Here is a 22,105-nt window from a genome sequence, read left to right on the forward strand (position 1 = left end):
GCCGGGCCAGCTAATGTTAGCTATATGCAGTTATCTTAGCCAGCCAGCTAACATTAGCTATATGCAGTTATCTTAGCCAGCCAGCTAACATTAACTATATGCTAGCCAGCCAACTAACGTTAGCTATATGCAGTTATCTTAGCCAGCCAGCTAACACTAGCTATATGCAGTTATCTTAGCCAGCCAGCTAACACTAGCTATATGCAGTTATCTTAGCCAGCCAGCTAACATTAGCTATATGCAGTTATCTTACCCAGTCAGCTAACATTAGCTATATGCAGTTATCTTACCCAGTCAGCTAACATTAGCTATATGCAGTTATCTTAGCCAGCCAGCTAACATTAGCTATTTGCAGTTATTTTAGCCAGCCAGCTAAAGTTAACTATATGCAGTTATCTTAGCCAGCCAGCTAACGTTAGCTACATGCAGTTATCTTAGCAAGCCAGCTAACATTAGCTATATGCAGTTAACTGCATATAGTTAACTTTAGCTGGCTGGCTAAAATAACTGCAAATAGCTAATGTTAGCTGGCTGGCTAAGATAACTGCATATAGCTAATGTTAGCTGGCTAAGATAACTGCATATAGCTAATGTTAGCTGACTGGCTAAGATAACTGCATATAGCTAATGTTAGCTGGCTGGCTAAGATAACTGCATATATCTAGTGTTAGCTGGCTGGCTAAGATAACTGCATATAGCTAATGTTAGCTGGCTGGCTAATAACATTCTTTGATTTTTTGTTAGATGGTTGATTTAAGGTTAGGTGGTTGGCTACGCTTGTTGGGCTAATGTTAGCTGGCTGGCTAAGATAACTTCATTTAGCTAACATTAGCTTGCTGGCTAAGATAACTGCATATAGCTAATGTTAGCTGGCCCGGCTAAGATAACTGCATATAGGTAATGTTAGCTGGCTGGCTAAGATAACTGCATATAGCTAATGTTAGCTGGCTGTCTAAGATAACTGCATATAGCTAATGTTAGCTGGCTGGCTAAGATAACTGCATATAGCTAATGTTAGCTGGCTGGCTAAGATAACTGCTTGTAGCTAATGTTAGCTGACTGGCTAAGATAACTGCACATAGCTAACGTTAGCTGGCTGGCTAAGAAAACTGCATATAGCTAATGTTAGTTGGCTGGCAAAGATAACTGCATATAGCTAACGTTAGCTGGCTAGCTAAGATAACTGCATTTAGCTAACGTTAGCTGGCTGGCTAAGATAACTGCATATAGCTAATGTTAGCTGGCTTGCTAAGATAACTGCATATAGCTAATGTTAGCTGGCTGGCTAAGATAACTGCATATAACTAATGTTAGCTGGCTGGCTAAGATAACTGCATATAGTTAACTTTAGCTGGCTGGCTAAAATAACTGCAAATAGCTAATGTTAGCTGGCTGGCTAAGATTACTGCATATAGCTAATGTTAGCTGACTGGCTAAGATAACTGCATATAGCTAATGTTAGCTGACTGGGTAAGATAACTGCATATAGCTAACGTTAGCTGGCTGGCCAAGATAAATGCATATAGCTAATGTTAGCTGGCTGGCTAAGATAACTGCATATAGCTAACGTTAGCTGGCTAGCTAAGATAACTGCATTTAGCTAAAATTAGCTGGCTGGCTAAGATAACTGCATATAGCTCAAATTCTCTTATACCACAGTAACAACTCTCATACCACAGTCACGCAACTCTCAAATCACAGTCACACAACTCTCGTATCACAGTCATACAACTTCCCAAACATACCTACTCAATTAGTTGTTTTTCAACAATTTTAACCTGCAGGAAAATTTTCACATATCTATCTCATGGTTAGTTCCTAGGATAATGTAACTCAAACATTTACATCTTTCAATACTTCTAAAATGGGGTCCAGGTTTTAAACAATTACATGTTTAAAGTAATTACTGGTGCACTTTACTAGCTTATACCATATCGTAAATAGTCTTACCTAGTAAACACAGATTCTAGTTTCCATTCAACTCACACAGATAGCTGACTCAGCCCACTTTACACCTCCAAGGTGGGAATAATTATAGGTGCACCTTACTAGCTTATACTATATCATACATGGTCTTAACTAGTAAACACAGATTCTAGTTTGCATCCAGTTCACATAGATAGCTGGCTCGGCCCTCTTCACACCTCCAAGGTGTCCCTCACTCAGGAACACACACTGAGCCTATTGCCTCGGCCCTGTTTACGCCTCCAAGATGCCCCCCTCACACTGGAAAACCCACTCAGAGCCTACGAGGATTTTCTAAAAACTCCACTTGTTTCGCTCACCTCTTTCTTTCTTTTTTAAACCACCCTCGAGATGTGGTATCCACTCGGCTTGCTGCCTCTCAGATCAAAGGTGGGATCATCTGCTCCGTTCCCAAAGTGTGGTCTCCCTGAGATCCAAAGTTTGAGGGATCCCTGGTGCACGATTTACCCAGGTCTTCAGGAGCGATCACCAAGTGAAGAATAACATCCCCATCGCCAAATGTGGTTAATTTCTTTAATATCAATTGAGACAAACTTATCACACAAGTCAGAGTTATTCTGAAACAAAATCTTTATTCACTTTTTAATAAGGGAGCAGGTCAATACAACACACAAATATAAAGTGAATCAATTGAGACTTCTACGATAATGATGGCTGGTCGACAAATCACCCCCAGATGATTTGTTGAGAGCTCTGAGACAAAAGTACAAAGGTCTTTTACAGCCTTTTCAACCTACATGACAAACAACAGATGTATAGAACGGTTAGGTTAGCTAGCCAGCTATTGTCGTTCTTTTAACGCAACGTAACGTAATCAACACTGCTAGCTAGCCAGCTAGCCATCGAATAGCAGCACTGTAGCAGCACTGTAGAAACTATTACACTCAACGGAACGACTTGATTAGTGTAGTGTCAACAACGCAGCCACTGCCAGCTAGCCTACAAAGTCAACAACGCAGCCACTGCCAGCTAGCCTACTTCAGCAGTACTGTATCATTTTGATCATTTTAGTCAATAAGATTCTTGCTACGTAAGCTTAACTTTCTGAACATTCGAGACGTGTAGTCCACTTGTCATTCCAATCTCCTTTGCATTAGCGTAGCCTCTTCTGTAGCCTGTCAACTATGTGTCTGTCTATCCCTGTTCTCTCCTCTCTGCACCGACCATACAAACGCTTCACACCGCGTGGCCGCGGCCACCCTAATCTGGTGGTCCCAGCGCGCACGACCCACGTGGAGTTCCAGGTCTCCGGTAGCCTCTGGAACTGCCAATCTGCGGCCAACAAAGCAGAGTTCATCTCAGCCTATGCCTCCCTCCAGTCCCTCGACTTCTTGGCACTGACGGAAACATGGATCACCACAGATAACACTGCTACTCCTACTGCTCTCTCTTCGTCCGCCCACGTGTTCTCGCACACCCCGAGAGCAGCTGGTCAGCGGGGTGGTGGCACCGGGATCCTCATCTCTCCCAAGTGGTCATTCTCTCTTTCTCCCCTTACCCATCTGTCTATCGCCTCCTTTGAATTCCATGCTGTCACAGTTACCAGCCCTTTCAAGCTTAACATCCTTATCATTTATCGCCCTCCAGGTTCCCTCGGAGAGTTCATCAATGAGCTTGATGCCTTGATTAGCTCCTTTCCTGAGGACGGCTCACCTCTCACAGTTCTGGGCGACTTTAACCTCCCCACGTCTACCTTTGACTTATTCCTCTCTGCCTCCTTCTTTCCACTCCTCTCCTCTTTTGACCTCACCCTCTCACCTTCCCCCCCTACTCACAAGGCAGGCAATACGCTTGACCTCATCTTTACTAGATGCTGTTCTTCCACTAACCACATTGCAACTCCCCTCCAAGTCTCCGACCACTACCTTGTATCCTTTTCCCTCTCGCTCTCATCCAACACTTCCCACACTGCCCCTACTCGGATGGTATCGCGCCGTCCCAACCTTCGCTCTCTCTCCCCCGCTACTCTCTCCTCTTCCATCCTATCATCTCTCCCCTCTGCTCAAACCTTCTCCAACCTATCTCCTGATTCTGCCTCCTCAACCCTCCTCTCCTCCCTTTCTGCATCCTTTGACTCTCTATGTCCCCTATCCTCCAGGCCGGCTCGGTCCTCCCCTCCCGCTCCGTGGCTCGACGACTCATTGCGAGCTCACAGAACAGGGCTCCGGGCAGCCGAGCGGAAATGGAGGAAAACTCGCCTCCCTGCGGACCTGGCATCCTTTCACTCCCTCCTCTCTACATTTTCCTCTTCTGTCTCTGCTGCTAAAGCCACTTTCTACCACTCTAAATTCCAAGCATCTGCCTCTAACCCTAGGAAGCTCTTTGCCACCTTCTCCTCCCTCCTGAATCCTCCTCCCCCTCCCCCCCCCCTCCTCCCTCTCTGCAGATGACTTCGTCAACCATTTTGAAAAGAAGGTCGACGACATCCGATCCTCGTTTGCTAAGTCAAACGACACCGCTGGTTCTGCTCACACTGCCCTACCCTGTGCTCTGACCTCTTTCTCCCCTCTCTCTCCAGATGAAATCTCGCGTCTTGTGACGGCCGGCCGCCCAACAACCTGCCCGCTTGACCCTATCCCCTCCTCTCTTCTCCAGACCATTTCCGGAGACCTTCTCCCTTACCTCACCTCGCTCATCAACTCATCCCTGACCGCTGGCTACGTCCCTTCCGTCTTCAAGAGAGCGAGAGTTGCACCCCTTCTGAAAAAACCTACACTCGATCCCTCCGATGTCAACAACTACAGACCAGTATCCCTTCTTTCTTTTCTCTCCAAAACTCTTGAACGTGCCGTCCTTGGCCAGCTCTCCTGCTATCTCTCTCAGAATGACCTTCTTGATCCAAATCAGTCAGGTTTCAAGACTAGTCATTCTACTGAGACTGCTCTTCTCTGTATCACGGAGGCGCTCCGCACTGCTAAAGCTAACTCTCTCTCCTCTGCTCTCATCCTTCTAGACCTATCGGCTGCCTTCGACACTGTGAACCATCAGATCCTCCTCTCCACCCTCTCCGAGTTGGGCATCTCCGGCGCGGCCCACGCTTGGATTGCGTCCTACCTGACAGGTCGCTCCTACCAGGTGGCGTGGCGAGAATCTGTCTCCTCACCACGTGCTCTCACCACTGGCGTCCCCCAGGGCTCTGTTCTAGGCCCTCTCCTATTCTCGCTATACACCAAGTCACTTGGCTCTGTCATAACCTCACATGGTCTCTCCTATCATTGCTATGCAGACGACACACAATTAATCTTCTCCTTTCCCCCTTCTGATGACCAGGTGGCGAATCGCATCTCTGCATGTCTGGCAGACATATCAGTGTGGATGACGGATCACCACCTCAAGCTGAACCTCGGCAAGACGGAGCTGCTCTTCCTCCCGGGGAAGGACTGCCCGTTCCATGATCTCGCCATCACGGTTGACAACTCCATTGTGTCCTCCTCCCAGAGCGCTAAGAACCTTGGCGTGATCCTGGACAACACCCTGTCGTTCTCAACTAACATCAAGGCGGTGGCCCGTTCCTGTAGGTTCATGCTCTACAACATCCGCAGAGTACGACCCTGCCTCACACAGGAAGCGGCGCAGGTCCTAATCCAGGCACTTGTCATCTCCCGTCTGGATTACTGCAACTCGCTGTTGGCTGGGCTCCCTGCCTGTGCCATTAAACCCCTACAACTCATCCAGAACGCCGCAGCCCGTCTGGTGTTCAACCTTCCCAAGTTCTCTCACGTCACCCCGCTCCTCCGCTCTCTCCACTGGCTTCCAGTTGAAGCTCGCATCCGCTACAAGACCATGGTATTTGCCTACGGAGCTGTGAGGGGAACGGCACCTCAGTACCTCCAGGCTCTGATCAGGCCCTACACCCAAACAAGGGCACTGCGTTCATCCACCTCTGGCCTGCTCGCCTCCCTACCACTGAGGAAGTACAGTTCCCGCTCAGCCCAGTCAAAACTGTTCGCTGCTCTGGCCCCCCAATGGTGGAACAAACTCCCTCACGACGCCAGGACAGCGGAGTCAATCACCACCTTCCGGAGACACCTGAAACCCCACCTCTTTAAGGAATATCTAGGATAGGATAAAGTAATCCTTCTGACCCCCCCCCCTTAAAAGATTTAGATGCACTGTTGTAAAGTGGCTGTTCCACTGGATGTCATAAGGTGAATGCACCAATTTGTAAGTCGCTCTGGATAAGAGCGTCTGCTAAATGACTTAAATGTAAATGTAACATAGCTTGTGTTAGCTGGCTGGCTAAGATAACTGCATATAGCTAACGTTAGTTGGCTGGCTAAGATAACTGCATATAGCTAATGTTAGCTGGCCCGGCTGAGAAAACTGCATATAGCTAATGTTAGCTGGCTGGCTAAGATAACTGCATATAGCTAATGTTAGCTGGCTGGCTAAGATAACTGCATATAGCTAATGTTAGCTGGCTGGCTAAGATAACTGCATATAGTTAATGTTAGCTGGCTGGCTAAGATAACTGCATATAGCTAATGTTAGCTGGCTGGCTAAGATAACTGCATATAGCTAATGTTAGCTGGCTGGCTAAGATAACTGCATATAGTTAATGTTAGCTGGCTGGCTAAGATAACTGCATATAGCTAATGTTAGCTGGCTGGCTAAGATAACTGCATATAGCTAATGATAGCTGGCCCGGCTAAGATAACTAGCTGACTGGCTAAGATACCTGCGTATAGCTAACGTTAGTTGGCTGGCTAAGATAACAGCATATAGCTAACATTAGCTGGCCCGGCTAAGATAACTGCATATAGCTAATGTTAGCTGGCTGGCTAAGATAACTGCATATAACTAATGTTAGCTTGCTGGCTAAGATAACTGCATATAGCTAACGTTAGCTGGCTGGCTCAGATAACTGCTTATAGCTAACATTAGCTGACTGGCTAAGATAACTGCATATAGCTAATGTTAGCTGGCTGGCTAAGATAACTGCATGTAGCTAACGTTAGCTGGCTGGCTAAGATAACTGCATATAGCTAATGTTAGCTGGCTGGCTAAGATAACTGCATATAGCTGATGTTAGCTGGCTTGCTAAGATAACTGCATGTAGCTAACGTTAGCTGGCTGGCTCAGATAACTGCTTATAGCTAACATTAGCTGACTGGCTAAGATAACTGCATATAGCTAATGTTAGCTGGCTGGCTAAGATAACTGCATGTAGCTAACGTTAGCTGGCTGGCTAAGATAACTGCATATAGCTAATGTTACCTGGCTGGCTAAGATAACTGCATATAGCTAATGTTAGCTGGCTGGCTAATAACATTCTTTGATTTTTTGTTAGATGGTTGATTTAACGTTAGGTGGTTGGCTACGCTTGTTGGGCTAATGTTAGCTGGCTGGCTAAGATAACTGCTTATAGCTAATGTTAGCTGACTGGCTAAGATAACTGCATATAGTTAACTTTAGCTGGCTGGCTAAAATAACTGCATTTAGCTAACGTTAGCTGGCTGGCTAAGATAACTGCATATAGCTAACTTTAGCTGGCTGGCTAAGATAACAGCATGTAGTTAATGTTAGCTGGCTGGCTAAGATAACTGCATATAGCTAATGTTAGCTGGCTGGCTAAGATAACTGCATATAGCTAATGTTAGCTGGCCCGGCTAAGATAACTAGCTGACTGGCTAAGATACCTGAGTATAGCTAACGTTAGTTGGCTGGCTAAGATAACTGCAAATAGCTAATGTTAGCTGGCTGGCTAAGATAACAGCATATAGCTAACATTAGCCGGCCCGGCTAAGATAACTGCATATAGCTAATGTTAGCTGGCTGGCTAAGATAACTGCATATAACTAATGTTAGCTTGCTGGCTAAGATAACTGCATATAGCTAACGTTAGCTGGCTGGCTCAGATAACTGCTTATAGCTAACATTAGCTGACTGGCTAAGATAACTGCATATAGCTAATGTTAGCTGGCTGGCTAAGATAACTGCATTTAGCTAACATTAGCTGGCTGGCTAAGATAACTGCATATAGCTAATGTTAGCTGGCTGGCTAAGATAACTGCATATAGCTAATGTTAGCTGGCTGGCTAAGATAACTGCATATAGCTAATGTTAGCTTGCTGGCTAAGATAACTGCATATAGCTAATGTTAGCTGGCCCGGCTAAGATAACTGCATATAGCTAATGTTAGCTGGCTGGCTAAGATAACTGCATATAGCTAATGTTAGCTGGCTGGCTAAGATAACTGCATATAGCTAACGTTAGCTGGCTGGCTAAGATAAATGCATATAGCTAATGTTAGCTGGCTGGCTAAGATAACTGCATATAACTAATGTTAGCTGGCTGGCTAAGATAACTGCATATAGTTAACTTTAGCTGGCTGGCTAAAATAACTGCAAATAGCTAATGTTAGCTGGCTGGCTAAGATAACTGCATATAGCTAATGTTAGCTGGCTGGCTAAGATAACTGCATATAGCTAATGTTAGCTGGCTGGCTAAGATAACTGCATATAGTTAACTTTAGCTGGCTGGCTAAAATAACTGCAAATAGCTAATGTTAGCTGGCTGGCTAAGATAACTGCATATAGCTAATGTTAGCTGACTGGGTAAGATAACTGCATATAGCTAATGTTAGCTGGCTGGCTAAGATAACTGCATGTAGCTAACGTTAGCTGGCTGGCTAAGATAACTGCATATAGCTAACGTTAGCTGGCTGGATAAGATAAATGCATATAGCTAATGTTAGCTGGCTGGCTAAGATAACTGCATATAGCTAATGTTAGATGACTGGCTAAGATAACTGCATATAGCTAATGTTAGCTGACTGGGTAAGATAACTGCATATAGCTAATGTTAGCTGGCTGGCTAAGATAACTGCATATAGCTAGTGTTAGCTGGCTGGCTAAGATAACTGCATATAGCTAGTGTTAGCTGGCTGGCTAAGATAACTGCATATAGCTAACGTTAGTTGGCTGGCTAGCATATAGTTAATGTTAGCTGGCTGGCTAAGATAACTGCATATAGCTAATGTTAGCTGGCTGGCTAAGATAACTGCATATAACTAATGTTAGCTGGCTGGCTAAGATAACTGCATATAGCTGATGTTAGCTGGCTTGCTAAGATAACTGCATGTAGCTGACGTTAGCTGGCTGGCTAAGATAACTGCATATAGCTAATGTTAGCTGGCTGGCTAATAACATTCTTTGATTTTTTGTTAGATGGTTGATTTAACGTTAGGTGGTTGGCTACGCTTGTTGGGCTAATGTTAGCTGGCTGGCTAAGATAACTTCATTTAGCTTACATTAGCTTGCTGGCTAAGATAACTGCATATAGCTAATGTTAGCTGGCTGGCTAAGATAACTGCATATAGGTAACGTTAGCTGGCCAGCTAAGATAACTGCATTTAGCTAACATTAGCTGGCTGGCTAAGATAACTGCATATAGCTAATGTTAGCTGGCCCGGCTAAGATAACTGCATATAGGTAATGTTAGCTGGCTGGCTAAGATAACTGCATATAGCTAATGTTAGCTGGCTGGCTAAGATAACTGCATATAGCTAATGTTAGCTGGCTGGCTAAGATAACTGCATATAGCTAATTTTAGCTGGCTGGCTAAGATAACTGCATATAGCTAACGTTAGCTGGCTGGCTAAGATAAATGCATATAGCTAATGTTAGCTGGCTGGCTAAGATAACTGCATATAACTAATGTTAGCTGGCTGGCTAAGATAACTGCATATAGTTAACTTTAGCTGGCTGGCTAAAATAACTGCAAATAGCTAATGTTAGCTGGCTGGCTAAGATAACTGCATATAGCTAATGTTAGCTGGCTGGCTAAGATAACTGCATATAGCTAATGTTAGCTGGCTGGCTAAGATAACTGCATATAGTTAACTTTAGCTGTCTGGCTAAAATAACTGCAAATAGCTAATGTTAGCTGGCTGGCTAAGATAACTGCATATAGCTAATGTTAGCTGACTGGCTAAGATAACTGCATATGGCTAATGTTAGCTGACTGGGTAAGATAACTGCATATAGCTAATGTTAGCTGGCTGGCTAAGATAACTGCATGTAGCTAACGTTAGCTGGCTGGCTAAGATAACTGCATATAGCTAACGTTAGCTGGCTGGATAAGATAAATGCATATAGCTAATGTTAGCTGGCTGGCTAAGATAACTGCATATAGCTAATGTTAGCTGACTGGCTAAGATAACTGCATATAGCTAATGTTAGCTGACTGGGTAAGATAACTGCATATAGCTAATGTTAGCTGGCTGGCTAAGATAACTGCATATAGCTAGTGTTAGCTGGCTGGCTAAGATAACTGCATATAGCTAGTGTTAGCTGGCTGGCTAAGATAACTGCATATAGCTAACGTTAGTTGGCTGGCTAGCATATAGTTAATGTTAGCTGGCTGGCTAAGATAACTGCATATAGCTAATGTTAGCTGGCTGGCTAAGATAACTGCATATAACTAATGTTAGCTGGCTGGCTAAGATAACTGCATATAGCTGATGTTAGCTGGCTTGCTAAGATAACTGCATGTAGCTGACGTTAGCTGGCTGGCTAAGATAACTGCATATAGCTAATGTTAGCTGGCTGGCTAAGATAACTGCATATAGCTAATGTTAGCTGGCTGGCTAAGATAACTGCATATAGCTAATGTTAGCTGGCTGGCTAAGATAACTGCATATAGCTAACGTTAGCTGGCTGGCTAAGATAAATGCATATAGCTAATGTTAGCTGGCTGGCTAAGATAACTGCATATAACTAATGTTAGCTGGCTGGCTAAGATAACTGCATATAGTTAACTTTAGCTGGCTGGCTAAAATAACTGCAAATAGCTAATGTTAGCTGGCTGGCTAAGATAACTGCATATAGCTAATGTTAGCTGGCTGGCTAAGATAACTGCATATAGTTAACTTTAGCTGTCTGGCTAAAATAACTGCAAATAGCTAATGTTAGCTGGCTGGCTAAGATAACTGCATATAGCTAATGTTAGCTGACTGGCTAAGATAACTGCATATGGCTAATGTTAGCTGACTGGGTAAGATAACTGCATATAGCTAATGTTAGCTGGCTGGCTAAGATAACTGCATGTAGCTAACGTTAGCTGGCTGGCTAAGATAACTGCATATAGCTAACGTTAGCTGGCTGGATAAGATAAATGCATATAGCTAATGTTAGCTGGCTGGCTAAGATAACTGCATATAGCTAATGTTAGCTGACTGGCTAAGATAACTGCATATAGCTAATGTTAGCTGACTGGGTAAGATAACTGCATATAGCTAATGTTAGCTGGCTGGCTAAGATAACTGCATATAGCTAGTGTTAGCTGGCTGGCTAAGATAACTGCATATAGCTAGTGTTAGCTGGCTGGCTAAGATAACTGCATATAGCTAACGTTAGTTGGCTGGCTAGCATATAGTTAATGTTAGCTGGCTGGCTAAGATAACTGCATATAGCTAATGTTAGCTGGCTGGCTAAGATAACTGCATATAACTAATGTTAGCTGGCTGGCTAAGATAACTGCATATAGCTGATGTTAGCTGGCTTGCTAAGATAACTGCATGTAGCTGACGTTAGCTGGCTGGCTAAGATAACTGCATATAGCTAATGTTAGCTGGCTGGCTAATAACATTCTTTGATTTTTTGTTAGATGGTTGATTTAACGTTAGGTGGTTGGCTACGCTTGTTGGGCTAATGTTAGCTGGCTGGCTAAGATAACTTCATTTAGCTAACATTAGCTTGCTGGCTAAGATAACTGCATATAGCTAATGTTAGCTGGCCCGGCTAAGATAACTGCATATAGCTAATGTTAGCTGGCTGGCTAAGATAACTGCATATAGCTAATGTTAGCTGGCTGGCTAAGATAACTGCATATAGCTAACGTTAGCTGGCCAGCTAAGATAACTGCATTTAGCTAACATTAGCTGGCTGGCTAAGATAACTGCATATAGCTAATGTTAGCTGGCTGGCTAAGATAACTGCATATAGCTAATGTTAGCTGGCTGGCTAAGATAACTGCATATAGCTAATGTTAGCTGACTGGCTAAGATAACTGCATATGGCTAATGTTAGCTGACTGGGTAAGATAACTGCATATAGCTAATGTTAGCTGGCTGGCTAAGATAACTGCATGTAGCTAACGTTAGCTGGCTGGCTAAGATAACTGCATATAGCTAACGTTAGCTGGCTGGATAAGATAAATGCATATAGCTAATGTTAGCTGGCTGGCTAAGATAACTGCATATAGCTAATGTTAGCTGACTGGCTAAGATAACTGCATATAGCTAATGTTAGCTGACTGGGTAAGATAACTGCATATAGCTAATGTTAGCTGGCTGGCTAAGATAACTGCATATAGCTAGTGTTAGCTGGCTGGCTAAGATAACTGCATATAGCTAGTGTTAGCTGGCTGGCTAAGATAACTGCATATAGCTAACGTTAGTTGGCTGGCTAGCATATAGTTAATGTTAGCTGGCTGGCTAAGATAACTGCATATAGCTAATGTTAGCTGGCTGGCTAAGATAACTGCATATAACTAATGTTAGCTGGCTGGCTAAGATAACTGCATATAGCTGATGTTAGCTGGCTTGCTAAGATAACTGCATGTAGCTGACGTTGGCTGGCTGGCTAAGATAACTGCATATAGCTAATGTTAGCTGGCTGGCTAATAACATTCTTTGATTTTTTGTTAGATGGTTGATTTAACGTTAGGTGGTTGGCTACGCTTGTTGGGCTAATGTTAGCTGGCTGGCTAAGATAACTTAATTTAGCTAACATTAGCTTGCTGGCTAAGATAACTGCATATAGCTAATGTTAGCTGGCCCGGCTAAGATAACTGCATATAGCTAATGTTAGCTGGCTGGCTAAGATAACTGCATATAGCTAATGTTAGCTGGCTGGCTAAGATAACTGCATATAGCTAACGTTAGCTGGCCAGCTAAGATAACTGCATTTAGCTAAAATTAGCTGGCTGGCTAAGATAACTGCATATAGCTAATGTTAGCTGGCTGGCTAAGATAACTGCATATAGCTAATGTTAGCTGGCTGGCTAAGATAACTGCATATAGCTAATGTTAGCTGGCCCGGCTAAGATAACTGCATATAGGTAATGTTAGCTGGCTGGCTAAGATAACTGCATATAGCTAATGTTAGCTGGCTGGCTAAGATAACTGCATATAGCTAATGTTAGCTGGCTGGCTAAGATAACTGCTTGTAGCTAATGTTAGCTGACTGGCTAAGATAACTGCACATAGCTAACGTTAGCTGGCTGGCTAAGAAAACTGCATATAGCTAATGTTAGTTGGCTGGCTAAGATAACTGCATATAGCTAACGTTAGCTGGCTAGCTAAGATAACTGCATTTAGCTAACGTTAGCTGGCTGGCTAAGATAACTGCATATAGCTAATGTTAGCTGGCTTGCTAAGATAACTGCATGTAGCTAACGTTAGCTGGCTGGCTAAGATAACTGCATATAGCTAATGTTAGCTGGCTGGCTAAGATAACTGCATATAGCTAACGTTAGCTGGCTGGCTAAGATAACTGCATATAGCTAATGTTAGCTGGCTGGCTAAGATAACTGCATATAGCTAGTGTTAGCTGGCTGGCTAAGATAACTGCATATAGCTAGTGTTAGCTGGCTGGCTAAGATAACTGCATATAGCTAACGTTAGTTGGCTGGCTAGCATATAGTTATTGTTAGCTGGCTGGCTAAGATAACTGCATATAGCTAATGTTAGCTGGCTGGCTAAGATAACTGCATATAGCTAACATTAGCTGGCCCGGCTAAGATAACTGCATATAGCTAACATTAGCTGGCTGGCTAAGATAACTGCATATAGCTAATGTTAGCTGGCTGGCTAAGATAACTGCATATAGCTAATGTTAGCTGGCTGGCTAAGATAACTGCATATAGCTAATGTTAGCTGGCTGGCTAAGATAACTGCATATAGTTAATGTTAGCTGGCTGGCTAAGATAACTGCATATAGCTAATGTTAGCTGGCTGGCTAAGATAACTGCATATAGCTAATGTTAGCTGGCTGGCTAAGATAACTGCATATAGTTAATGTTAGCTGGCTGGCTAAGATAACTGCATATAGCTAATGTTAGCTGGCTGGCTAAGATAACTGCATATAGCTAATGATAGCTGGCCCGGCTAAGATAACTAGCTGACTGGCTAAGATACCTGCGTATAGCTAACGTTAGTTGGCTGGCTAAGATAACAGCATATAGCTAACATTAGCTGGCCCGGCTAAGATAACTGCATATAGCTAATGTTAGCTGGCTGGCTAAGATAACTGCATATAACTAATGTTAGCTTGCTGGCTAAGATAACTGCATATAGCTAACGTTAGCTGGCTGGCTCAGATAACTGCTTATAGCTAACATTAGCTGACTGGCTAAGATAACTGCATATAGCTAATGTTAGCTGGCTGGCTAAGATAACTGCATGTAGCTAACGTTAGCTGGCTGGCTAAGATAACTGCATATAGCTAATGTTAGCTGGCTGGCTAAGATAACTGCATATAGCTGATGTTAGCTGGCTTGCTAAGATAACTGCATGTAGCTAACGTTAGCTGGCTGGCTCAGATAACTGCTTATAGCTAACATTAGCTGACTGGCTAAGATAACTGCATATAGCTAATGTTAGCTGGCTGGCTAAGATAACTGCATGTAGCTAACGTTAGCTGGCTGGCTAAGATAACTGCATATAGCTAATGTTACCTGGCTGGCTAAGATAACTGCATATAGCTAATGTTAGCTGGCTGGCTAATAACATTCTTTGATTTTTTGTTAGATGGTTGATTTAACGTTAGGTGGTTGGCTACGCTTGTTGGGCTAATGTTAGCTGGCTGGCTAAGATAACTGCTTATAGCTAATGTTAGCTGACTGGCTAAGATAACTGCATATAGTTAACTTTAGCTGGCTGGCTAAAATAACTGCATTTAGCTAACGTTAGCTGGCTGGCTAAGATAACTGCATATAGCTAACTTTAGCTGGCTGGCTAAGATAACAGCATATAGTTAATGTTAGCTGGCTGGCTAAGATAACTGCATATAGCTAATGTTAGCTGGCTGGCTAAGATAACTGCATATAGCTAATGTTAGCTGGCCCGGCTAAGATAACTAGCTGACTGGCTAAGATACCTGAGTATAGCTAACGTTAGTTGGCTGGCTAAGATAACTGCAAATAGCTAATGTTAGCCCGGCTGGCTAAGATAACAGCATATAGCTAACATTAGCCGGCCCGGCTAAGATAACTGCATATAGCTAATGTTAGCTGGCTGGCTAAGATAACTGCATATAACTAATGTTAGCTTGCTGGCTAAGATAACTGCATATAGCTAACGTTAGCTGGCTGGCTCAGATAACTGCTTATAGCTAACATTATCTGACTGGCTAAGATAACTGCATATAGCTAATGTTAGCTGGCTGGCTAAGAGAACTGCATTTAGCTAACATTAGCTGGCTGGCTAAGATAACTGCATATAGCTAATGTTAGCTGGCTGGCTAAGATAACTGCATATAGCTAATGTTAGCTGGCTGGCTAAGATAACTGCATATAGCTAATGTTAGCTTGCTGGCTAAGATAACTGCATATAGCTAATGTTAGCTGGCCCGGCTAAGATAACTGCATATAGCTAATGTTAGCTGGCTGGCTAAGATAACTGCATATAGCTAATGTTAGCTGGCTGGCTAAGATAACTGCATATAGCTAACGTTAGCTGGCTGGCTAAGATAAATGCATATAGCTAATGTTAGCTGGCTGGCTAAGATAACTGCATATAACTAATGTTAGCTGGCTGGCTAAGATAACTGCATATAGTTAACTTTAGCTGGCTGGCTAAAATAACTGCAAATAGCTAATGTTAGCTGGCTGGCTAAGATAACTGCATATAGCTAATGTTAGCTGGCTGGCTAAGATAACTGCATATAGCTAATGTTAGCTGGCTGGCTAAGATAACTGCATATAGTTAACTTTAGCTGGCTGGCTAAAATAACTGCAAATAGCTAATGTTAGCTGGCTGGCTAAGATAACTGCATATAGCTAATGTTAGCTGACTGGGTAAGATAACTGCATATAGCTAATGTTAGCTGGCTGGCTAAGATAACTGCATGTAGCTAACGTTAGCTGGCTGGCTAAGATAACTGCATATAGCTAACGTTAGCTGGCTGGATAAGATAAATGCATATAGCTAATGTTAGCTGGCTGGCTAAGATAACTGCATATAGCTAATGTTAGATGACTGGCTAAGATAACTGCATATAGCTAATGTTAGCTGACTGGGTAAGATAACTGCATATAGCTAATGTTAGCTGGCTGGCTAAGATAACTGCATATGCTAGTGTTAGCTGGCTGGCTAAGATAACTGCATATAGCTAGTGTTAGCTGGCTGGCTAAGATAACTGCATATAGCTAACGTTAGTTGGCTGGCTAGCATATAGTTAATGTTAGCTGGCTGGCTAAGATAACTGCATATAGCTAATGTTAGCTGGCTGGCTAAGATAACTGCATATAACTAATGTTAGCTGGCTGGCTAAGATAACTGCATATAGCTGATGTTAGCTGGCTTGCTAAGATAACTGCATGTAGCTGACGTTAGCTGGCTGGCTAAGATAACTGCATATAGCTAATGTTAGCTGGCTGGCTAATAACATTCTTTGATTTTTTGTTAGATGGTTGATTTAACGTTAGGTGGTTGGCTACGCTTGTTGGGCTAATGTTAGCTGGCTGGCTAAGATAACTTCATTTAGCTTACATTAGCTTGCTGGCTAAGATAACTGCATATAGCTAATGTTAGCTGGCTGGCTAAGATAACTGCATATAGGTAACGTTAGCTGGCCAGCTAAGATAACTGCATTTAGCTAACATTAGCTGGCTGGCTAAGATAACTGCATATAGCTAATGTTAGCTGGCCCGGCTAAGATAACTGCATATAGGTAATGTTAGCTGGCTGGCTAAGATAACTGCATATAGCTAATGTTAGCTGGCTGGCTAAGATAACTGCATATAGCTAATGTTAGCTGGCTGGCTAAGATAACTGCATATAGCTAATTTTAGCTGGCTGGCTAAGATAACTGCATATAGCTAACGTTAGCTGGCTGGCTAAGATAAATGCATATAGCTAATGTTAGCTGGCTGGCTAAGATAACTGCATATAACTAATGTTAGCTGGCTGGCTAAGATAACTGCATATAGTTAACTTTAGCTGGCTGGCTAAAATAACTGCAAATAGCTAATGTTAGCTGGCTGGCTAAGATAACTGCATATAGCTAATGTTAGCTGGCTGGCTAAGATAACTGCATATAGCTAATGTTAGCTGGCTGGCTAAGATAACTGCATATAGTTAACTTTAGCTGTCTGGCTAAAATAACTGCAAATAGCTAATGTTAGCTGGCTGGCTAAGATAACTGCATATAGCTAATGTTAGCTGACTGGCTAAGATAACTGCATATGGCTAATGTTAGCTGACTGGGTAAGATAACTGCATATAGCTAATGTTAGCTGGCTGGCTAAGATAACTGCATGTAGCTAACGTTAGCTGGCTGGCTAAGATAACTGCATATAGCTAACGTTAGCTGGCTGGATAAGATAAATGCATATAGCTAATGTTAGCTGGCTGGCTAAGATAACTGCATATAGCTAATGTTAGCTGACTGGCTAAGATAACTGCATATAGCTAATGTTAGCTGACTGGGTAAGATAACTGCATATAGCTAATGTTAGCTGGCTGGCTAAGATAACTGCATATAGCTAGTGTTAGCTGGCTGGCTAAGATAACTGCATATAGCTAGTGTTAGCTGGCTGGCTAAGATAACTGCATATAGCTAACGTTAGTTGGCTGGCTAGCATATAGTTAATGTTAGCTGGCTGGCTAAGATAACTGCATATAGCTAATGTTAGCTGGCTGGCTAAGATAACTGCATATAACTAATGTTAGCTGGCTGGCTAAGATAACTGCATATAGCTGATGTTAGCTGGCTTGCTAAGATAACTGCATGTAGCTGACGTTAGCTGGCTGGCTAAGATAACTGCATATAGCTAATGTTAGCTGGCTGGCTAAGATAACTGCATATAGCTAATGTTAGCTGGCTGGCTAAGATAACTGCATATAGCTAATGTTAGCTGGCTGGCTAAGATAACTGCATATAGCTAACGTTAGCTGGCTGGCTAAGATAAATGCATATAGCTAATGTTAGCTGGCTGGCTAAGATAACTGCATATAACTAATGTTAGCTGGCTGGCTAAGATAACTGCATATAGTTAACTTTAGCTGGCTGGCTAAAATAACTGCAAATAGCTAATGTTAGCTGGCTGGCTAAGATAACTGCATATAGCTAATGTTAGCTGGCTGGCTAAGATAACTGCATATAGCTAATGTTAGCTGGCTGGCTAAGATAACTGCATATAGCTAATGTTAGCTGGCTGGCTAAGATAACTGCATATAGCTAACGTTAGCTGGCTGGCTAAGATAAATGCATATAGCTAATGTTAGCTGGCTGGCTAAGATAACTGCATATAACTAATGTTAGCTGGCTGGCTAAGATAACTGCATATAGTTAACTTTAGCTGGCTGGCTAAAATAACTGCAAATAGCTAATGTTAGCTGGCTGGCTAAGATAACTGCATATAGCTAATGTTAGCTGGCTGGCTAAGATAACTGCATATAGCTAATGTTAGCTGGCTGGCTAAGATAACTGCATATAGTTAACTTTAGCTGTCTGGCTAAAATAACTGCAAATAGCTAATGTTAGCTGGCTGGCTAAGATAACTGCATATAGCTAATGTTAGCTGACTGGCTAAGATAACTGCATATGGCTAATGTTAGCTGACTGGGTAAGATAACTGCATATAGCTAATGTTAGCTGGCTGGCTAAGATAACTGCATGTAGCTAACGTTAGCTGGCTGGCTAAGATAACTGCATATAGCTAACGTTAGCTGGCTGGATAAGATAAATGCATATAGCTAATGTTAGCTGGCTGGCTAAGATAACTGCATATAGCTAATGTTAGCTGACTGGCTAAGATAACTGCATATAGCTAATGTTAGCTGACTGGGTAAGATAACTGCATATAGCTAATGTTAGTTGGCTGGCTAAGATAACTGCATATAGCTAGTGTTAGCTGGCTGGCTAAGATAACTGCATATAGCTAGTGTTAGCTGGCTGGCTAAGATAACTGCATATAGCTAACGTTAGTTGGCTGGCTAGCATATAGTTAATGTTAGCTGGCTGGCTAAGATAACTGCATATAGCTAATGTTAGCTGGCTGGCTAAGATAACTGCATATAACTAATGTTAGCTGGCTGGCTAAGATAACTGCATATAGCTGATGTTAGCTGGCTTGCTAAGATAACTGCATGTAGCTGACGTTAGCTGGCTGGCTAAGATAACTGCATATAGCTAATGTTAGCTGGCTGGCTAATAACATTCTTTGATTTTTTGTTAGATGGTTGATTTAACGTTAGGTGGTTGGCTACGCTTGTTGGGCTAATGTTAGCTGGCTGGCTAAGATAACTTCATTTAGCTAACATTAGCTTGCTGGCTAAGATAACTGCATATAGCTAATGTTAGCTGGCCCGGCTAAGATAACTGCATATAGCTAATGTTAGCTGGCTGGCTAAGATAACTGCATATAGCTAATGTTAGCTGGCTGGCTAAGATAACTGCATATAGCTAACGTTAGCTGGCCAGCTAAGATAACTGCATTTAGCTAACATTAGCTGGCTGGCTAAGATAACTGCATATAGCTAATGTTAGCTGGCTGGCTAAGATAACTGCATATAGCTAATGTTAGCTGGCTGGCTAAGATAACTGCATATAGCTAATGTTAGCTGACTGGCTAAGATAACTGCATATGGCTAATGTTAGCTGACTGGGTAAGATAACTGCATATAGCTAATGTTAGCTGGCTGGCTAAGATAACTGCATGTAGCTAACGTTAGCTGGCTGGCTAAGATAACTGCATATAGCTAACGTTAGCTGGCTGGATAAGATAAATGCATATAGCTAATGTTAGCTGGCTGGCTAAGATAACTGCATATAGCTAATGTTAGCTGACTGGCTAAGATAACTGCATATAGCTAATGTTAGCTGACTGGGTAAGATAACTGCATATAGCTAATGTTAGCTGGCTGGCTAAGATAACTGCATATAGCTAGTGTTAGCTGGCTGGCTAAGATAACTGCATATAGCTAGTGTTAGCTGGCTGGCTAAGATAACTGCATATAGCTAACGTTAGTTGGCTGGCTAGCATATAGTTAATGTTAGCTGGCTGGCTAAGATAACTGCATATAGCTAATGTTAGCTGGCTGGCTAAGATAACTGCATATAGCTAGTGTTAGCTGGCTGGCTAAGATAACTGCATATAGCTAGTGTTAGCTGGCTGGCTAAGATAACTGCATATAGCTAACGTTAGTTGGCTGGCTAGCATATAGTTAATGTTAGCTGGCTGGCTAAGATAACTGCATATAGCTAACGTTAGTTGGCTGGCTAGCATATAGCTAATGTTAGCTGGCTGGCTAAGATAACTGCATATAGCTAATGTTAGCTGACTGGCTAAGATAACTGCATATAGCTAATGTTAGCTGACTGGGTAAGATAACTGCATATAGCTAATGTTAGCTGGCTGGCTAAGATAACTGCATATAGCTAGTGTTAGCTGGCTGGCTAAGATAACTGCATATAGCTAGTGTTAGCTGGCTGGCTAAGATAACTGCATATAGCTAACGTTAGTTGGCTGGCTAGCATATAGTTAATGTTAGCTGGCTGGCTAAGATAACTGCATATAGCTAATGTTAGCTGGCTGGCTAAGATAACTGCATATAACTAATGTTAGCTGGCTGGCTAAGATAACTGCATATAGCTGATGTTAGCTGGCTTGCTAAGATAACTGCATGTAGCTGACGTTAGCTGGCTGGCTAAGATAACTGCATATAGCTAATGTTAGCTGGCTGGCTAATAACATTCTTTGATTTTTTGTTAGATGGTTGATTTAACGTTAGGTGGTTGGCTACGCTTGTTGGGCTAATGTTAGCTGGCTGGCTAAGATAACTTAATTTAGCTAACATTAGCTTGCTGGCTAAGATAACTGCATATAGCTAATGTTAGCTGGCCCGGCTAAGATAACTGCATATAGCTAATGTTAGCTGGCTGGCTAAGATAACTGCATATAGCTAATGTTAGCTGGCTGGCTAAGATAACTGCATATAGCTAACGTTAGCTGGCCAGCTAAGATAACTGCATTTAGCTAAAATTAGCTGGCTGGCTAAGATAACTGCATATAGCTAATGTTAGCTGGCTGGCTAAGATAACTGCATATAGCTAATGTTAGCTGGCTGGCTAAGATAACTGCATATAGCTAATGTTAGCTGGCCCGGCTAAGATAACTGCATATAGGTAATGTTAGCTGGCTGGCTAAGATAACTGCATATAGCTAATGTTAGCTGGCTGGCTAAGATAACTGCATATAGCTAATGTTAGCTGGCTGGCTAAGATAACTGCTTGTAGCTAAAGTTAGCTGACTGGCTAAGATAACTGCACATAGCTAACGTTAGCTGGCTGGCTAAGAAAACTGCATATAGCTAATGTTAGTTGGCTGGCTAAGATAACTGCATATAGCTAACGTTAGCTGGCTAGCTAAGATAACTGCATTTAGCTAACGTTAGCTGGCTGGCTAAGATAACTGCATATAGCTAATGTTAGCTGGCTTGCTAAGATAACTGCATGTAGCTAACGTTAGCTGGCTGGCTAAGATAACTGCATATAGCTAATGTTAGCTGGCTGGCTAAGATAACTGCATATAGCTAACGTTAGCTGGCTGGCTAAGATAACTGCATATAGCTAATGTTAGCTGGCTGGCTAAGATAACTGCATATAGCTAGTGTTAGCTGGCTGGCTAAGATAACTGCATATAGCTAGTGTTAGCTGGCTGGCTAAGATAACTGCATATAGCTAACGTTAGTTGGCTGGCTAGCATATAGTTAATGTTAGCTGGCTGGCTAAGATAACTGCATATAGCTAATGTTAGCTGGCTGGCTAAGATAACTGCATATAGCTAACATTAGCTGGCCCGGCTAAGATAACTGCATATAGCTAACATTAGCTGGCTGGCTAAGATAACTGCATATAGCTAATGTTAGCTGGCTGGCTAAGATAACTGC

This window comes from Salvelinus fontinalis, chromosome 40, assembly GCF_029448725.1.
Source record: "Salvelinus fontinalis isolate EN_2023a chromosome 40, ASM2944872v1, whole genome shotgun sequence".
Classification (NCBI taxonomy): domain Eukaryota; kingdom Metazoa; phylum Chordata; class Actinopteri; order Salmoniformes; family Salmonidae; genus Salvelinus; species Salvelinus fontinalis.